This window comes from Leguminivora glycinivorella, chromosome 25 (genome assembly GCF_023078275.1).
Source record: "Leguminivora glycinivorella isolate SPB_JAAS2020 chromosome 25, LegGlyc_1.1, whole genome shotgun sequence".
NCBI lineage: Eukaryota > Metazoa > Arthropoda > Insecta > Lepidoptera > Tortricidae > Leguminivora > Leguminivora glycinivorella.
In genome coordinates, this window is record NC_062995.1 from 12,123,617 (window position 1) to 12,129,556 (window position 5,940).

At 34.2% G+C, this 5,940-nt stretch overlaps 1 long non-coding RNA gene across 3 annotated transcripts; it reads right to left on the bottom strand.

The window, feature by feature from the left end:
* Window positions 1–1,132: 1,132 nt before the first annotated feature.
* Window positions 1,133–4,383, bottom strand: LOC125239222. Of its 3 annotated transcripts, XR_007178506.1 has the most exons (7): window positions 4,056–4,383; window positions 3,683–3,849; window positions 3,212–3,383; window positions 2,928–3,099; window positions 2,508–2,614; window positions 1,880–2,007; window positions 1,133–1,314 (listed from the first exon to the last, which is right to left on the bottom strand). It is a non-coding gene; the product is annotated as an uncharacterized LOC125239222 (long non-coding RNA). The 3 variants fall into 3 exon arrangements; XR_007178508.1 differs by lacking the exon at window positions 3,683–3,849; XR_007178507.1 differs by lacking the exon at window positions 2,928–3,099.
* Between the last annotated feature and the right edge of the window lie 1,557 nt (window positions 4,384–5,940).

Sequence of the window (5,940 nt, forward strand, 5' to 3'; positions counted from 1 at the left end):
TTTCGTGCTTGGGAGGCTCTCAGGGATGTTTTGGGCCTTTGGCTCTACTCGGAGTTTGGCCTTTGGGTTTTGCATTATAGTTATGGTGTTATTTGTACGGAAGTTGGAGTTGAAACACGCCTTATTAGTTGATTGTTTTAAAAACTTACTTTGTTGCCGGTCGTTTCATTTAGTCACTTTTATAATTGAGTGTCTATAATATTATTGAAAAGTTTAATTTAAAAAGAATGTTTTGTATCAAAATACATTTTTTGGTATTTATTAGAATAACTGAATATTATAAACTTTTATTACATTACATAATAGTGCCACCTATAGGATTTGTTTTGTCAATAATTGTTCGATATTCAATACGCGTCTAGTAAGGTGTGTAGTTTTCAATATTGTTTGCAGGTGGCGTTGTCATTAAGTATTTATTTCAACTAAACACATATCTTTTTCCTGAGTTTTGTTTTTGAATTTGATGAATGAAAATGAATAAAAAAAATTAATCATATGAGTGGACTGACGGAGCTAATTCTATCTTTTCTAATTTTAACTAAGGTAAAATTTTAGCGCCATCTGTACGATTTTGTATGTATCAAGTAGCTTATTGGTAATTAATGCGCTGTCAGTAAGGCGCGTGCGTAGTTTGTACTCCATAGATGGCGTTGTTTTTAAGTATTGATTTTTATTTGTTTAATAAGGATATTTTGTTTTGATCTCATTTCTATTTACCTTATCGAAACGATGTATATACACATTTTACAGTACGTACACGGTGTTATTGAGCTTACTATGCAACTACTTACGTCAAAAATTAAAATAGCCATATGTACTTTCAAATGCAGTACAATACTTGTGCGAATAAGTAATTTGTAACTTGTATCAATTTAATGTTTCTGTTTTAATTTATTTCTACTCGTTCCGTATTTTTTATTTATTACATTTGTATCGTAATACCTTGCGAGCAATATAATGTATTATAATCCATTTGAATTATAGCAGTCAACATATTCTTACATGTTCGGCAAACATAAATTTGTGCCAGAAAGTAAAAAGTGTTTCATTCGCCATGTATATTTTTAATGGATCATATAAGAAGCTGTTGAAGGCTGGTGACAACATTTTTATTTTGTAATTAAAACACATGTTTTCATTTTTAATACGATTTTATTAAATAGAATAAAAAGATAGTGTATATATTATACACAACAATTATTAGTTAATAAAATGCAGGTCTGGAGCTTTCTGCACAGTTTTCAGGTAATTTTAGGCGGGATGAAGGCTCAACGTTGCTACAAATGCTCCCATACGATTTTGGGTCGGTCAAATCTGAAAAAAAGAAAACACTATTTGTGAATGAATACATTACATACCTACGTATTGATATTCGTTAATTATGAACAAAATACAATTAACATTGGGCAAAGAGATTATTTCATAAATATTTGACAAGTTCTTATGGCTTTACAAATAGATATTATTGCAGCAATTTGTTAGTGCGATTAATCAATTGAAATATAGACATTATAGGACAAAGGATTTTTACAAGTTTGATTACTTGTACTGTACAATTTTTATTTTCGAGGTGCTAAGTTAAATAACATATTTCGAGAAAGAAAGAAATTCCCGTAAGTGGTCGTTATGTGGATTTATGTTCATGTCATCTTAGTATTGTTGAGAAATTTTATTAGAACTATTTTCTTTTACTATATACTGAACTGTCGCCTCATACATTAGAATAATGGCGTTCTCTTAATTTCAGTTTTGATTTTAGTAATTAGTAAAATATTATTATTTGGACACGTTCTTCACATTTCCCTTACAACGAATGTTAATTTTAATGACGTGTATATCTTCAAATCGAGGATAAGAATATTACAAGTTGTTTTCTTACGTGTATTGTTTATAGCGTTTAGCGGCGGCGGACGTTGTTTGCATGGTCTCAGTACAGTCCCGCAGTCTCGGCCGCGGAGCTGCGCGCGTTGTCCAGTTGTTGTTCCAGGCTCCGATGCTTTGTAGTTGCTGAAAATATTTTTTTGTAAATATTATGAAAAGGTATTGTCAATTCGTCATTCGTCGATAGCGCCATCTATGTTAACTTATTAATATTATTTCGAATCTTTGATGGCTTTTCTCAAGGATTTTTATGTATCCGGTCGATTGGTTATTAGTTCTCAATAGTGCCGATAGGTGGCAGTATTACCAATAATAAAACAATATGCACTTAAACATGTAAATACACGTACAGATGTAGTGCGACAAGCTTTTCCTTTGTATTTTCCCGGAAACGTTAGTATTTGTTATGTTTGTTCAGACAGTGTCAATACGTCTTGTACTGAGACTGACTGAAATAGCATGACATGTTCATACGTTTCCGTCAAATACGAAGGTAATTTTTGCACTACATTTGTATTTGAAATATAGTATAATTGAGATGGTTTTATGATTCACTGTTAGATATCAGTATCAGATAATGAACCTACTGTATTTATTGTTCATAAATAAAAGTTATTAATACATACCAATTGAGTTGTAACATTTTGGTTGAGTTGAAGATGAAGGTTTAGGGTGTAGAAAACGTCATGACTTCAAAATCGTAGCGATGTCGTATTTGCAAGTGATTTGTGTTCTGAAATCAATCATATAATTATATTAATATTACTGAAAACTTTACACGTATAGAATGTAGTGTGAAATGCTTTTTTTTTTCTTTTGTGTTTTTACTAAAAGTCAAAAGCGTGTCATGTTCTAGTACTTTTTGTACCTACTGAGAATAACTGAAATAACATTAATAGTTTGTGAATTTCAGTGAATATAGGTCCGCATTTTGGCGATATTACACTATTATTCCATATTACCTTTTACCATAATTTCCGAAACGTATTATCAATGAGCCATTTGTTATGGTAGAAATTTTGTTCTGCTATAAGTTATCTTCTTACTTTCATTGTCCATGGTGTCAGGGACGACAGATGTCGTTGTTGTGGTTCCTCTGCTGCGGGGAGCGAGCGAGCTGTCCATGTACTCTATGTGGCGGCCGGCATTAGTCGTGTTGCGGCTTCGCGAGACGCTGGAGACTGCAGTTCTTCTAATTGTGACGTAGCGATTTGTATTCTGAAATCATACATAAGTTGCTTTAGCATTTTTGAAATCATTACGTGTACCTACAATGAGTGTGGTCAATGGCGTAATGAACATTTCATGTGTAGATAAGTTGTCTTCTTACTTTCATTGTCCATGGTGTCGGGGATGGCAGACGTCGTTGTTGTGGTCCTTCTGCTGCGGGGAGCGAGCGAGCTGTCCATGTACTCTATGTGGCGGCCGGCATTAGTCGTGTTGCGGCTTCGCGATACGCTGGAGGCCGCAGTTCTTCTAATTATGACGCAGCGATTTGTATTCTGAAATCATACATAAATTACTTTAGCATTTTTGAAATCTTTGCGTGTACAATGAATTTGGTCAATGTCGTAATGAACATTTCATCTGTAGAAACTCTATAGCATTTATTATTTGTGGTAGCTTAGTATTGTACCTTGATGGTAGAACAATGAAAAACGTTTGTTAAAGTGTCATTATTAGAAGGGAATATTTATTATTTATGGTAGCTTAGTATTGTACCTTGACGGTAGAACAATGAAAAACGTTTGTTAAAGTGTCATTATTAGAAGCGAATATGCAGTATATTTAATTTACTTACATTGTGTTGGTGTCGGGGATGGCAGACGTCGTTGTTGTGATCCCTCTGTTGCGGGGAGCGAGCGAGCTGTCCATGTACTCTATGTGGCGGCCGGCATTAGTCGTGTTGCGGCTTCGCAATACACTGGAGGCTGCAGTTCTTTTAATTGTGACGCAGCGATTTGTATTCTGAAATCATACATAAATTACTTTAGCATTTTTGAAATCTTTGCGTGTACAATGAATTTGGTCAATGTCGTAATGAACATTTTATCTGTAGAAACTCTATCATTTATTATTTGTGGTAGTATTGTACCTTGACGGTAGAACAATGAAAAACGTTTGTTAAAGTGTCATTATTAGAAGCGAATATGCAGTATATTTAATTTACTTACATAAATTTGTTATTTCTGGCATTGCTCTTCATAACCATGGGTAATGATTGAGTTATATCTGTAAAAATGGCTGTCAAAAATAGAAGAACGACTGTTTGTTTTAGTTATACATTTTCCTATACGGTAGGACAATGTATTTAACGGGCGGTATCCAGCGAGAAGGATACAAACAGTCTTGTTTGAGGGATTGTAGCAACTGTGAGCTACTCCTCAAACCATTCACCAGATTAACCATAAAGGTTAAAATAGACGTAAACCCAATGCAATTAGCAACCGGTTGCAAAATTTATGTTGCTTTGGACTTACGTCCGCCCATCTAACTACTGTTAACTACTTTGTCTATTATTACTCTATCTAATGGAAAATGTAAGAGTAAACTAATAATGCATCATGCATGAATGTAGAAAACGGCATTTAATATTGTGTGTCAGTACAAATTATTATGACGCAAATGAAATGCACGGTATCCATACATGAAATTTTTTTATCTACAGTAAAATAAGTAAATTTCTTATATGGTATAATGAGAATAATTATACACTATCTACTAATACGTATATATATTTATTTACCTTATATCGATTGATGATCCGGCGATTAGAAATGACATCTTAACAGGTTCATTCCTGTTATAAACAACGGTTTTGAAAATTTAATATATTGAAAAATATTATTAAAATAAAGACAATATTTCAATAATATTTGTTTATAAGTACATTCTTATTTCATAAATTTGTATGGATACCAAGTATGGTATGGAATCAATTTCCTTTTATGTGATGTAATGTAGTATTTATGAAGCAATTCCTGTAACATAAGAAACATATTAAAGGGTTTATTGATAGATTTTTTCTCTGAATGTTGGTTCGGCTCGTGGTAAGTGAAACCATGTTGAAGTCCTTCTGAAAACAAAACAAAAAATAAATAATGTTATACAATAGCGACTGATTATTTTAGTTCTACCTATTTAAAGTCGGCAGTAAATAGGAAGTTAACGGGCAGCAACCGCGGGAAGGAAATAATCAGACTTGTCTCAAGAGTTCTTAGCAAATGCAAGCTCACCCTGAAACCATTCGGCCAACCATGGAATAAAAGCCAGTTCAACTCGCGACCGGTCGCAAATTTTTCATTGATCTGGCCCTATTTCCGCCCAACTAACTACGTGTGGATCGTAAGATTTACTGTACAGTGTATGTGGATTTGATTATATATACATTATATACAATAAAAGTGTCATGCCTAAGTATATGTTTGTAAATGAAATGTTGTTATGAGATTGAGAAAAAATTGTGTGAGTATACGTAAAATTATCGTAGTTGGTCGATTGCTGTGTGAGAAAAATACACAAGACGAGTTTATGAAACTATACAGTTTATAATATATCAATGAATCGGAACTGTACAAGACAAGAGCCACTTATACAGGATTTGACGATTGGATCTAAACAGATTGGTATTGTTAAATATTATTCAGCATAGAGACAGTGAAATCTGTTGCTATATGAATTGAAATGAAAATTACTATCACTTTCCTAAGAGAAAACACAGCAGAGCTGCGTTATTTCCTAGGATAATGAATAATTGTGTCTAGTGCATTAATTGAGTTATGGTATCGAGGACAGTGCACACGTGTAGCTCACGGCGGAGGAACGAAATAACAACACTAAGTGTGTCCGAAGTCGACGTACGGTGCGACTGATGACTTCGGACAAGAAAGTCGCCAGGGTGACCGGTGTTGCGGTGTTCAGCGCACAGGTCGACCGAGCGGTGTGAGTAGGAACCGTCTCAGCCGTTGGTCAATCCCTCTTCGACCCAGTATTCAGAAGTTCTCGAACGCAGCGAAAGGTTGAGTTTGTTATGTACACCTGATACCCACCCTCTCACCC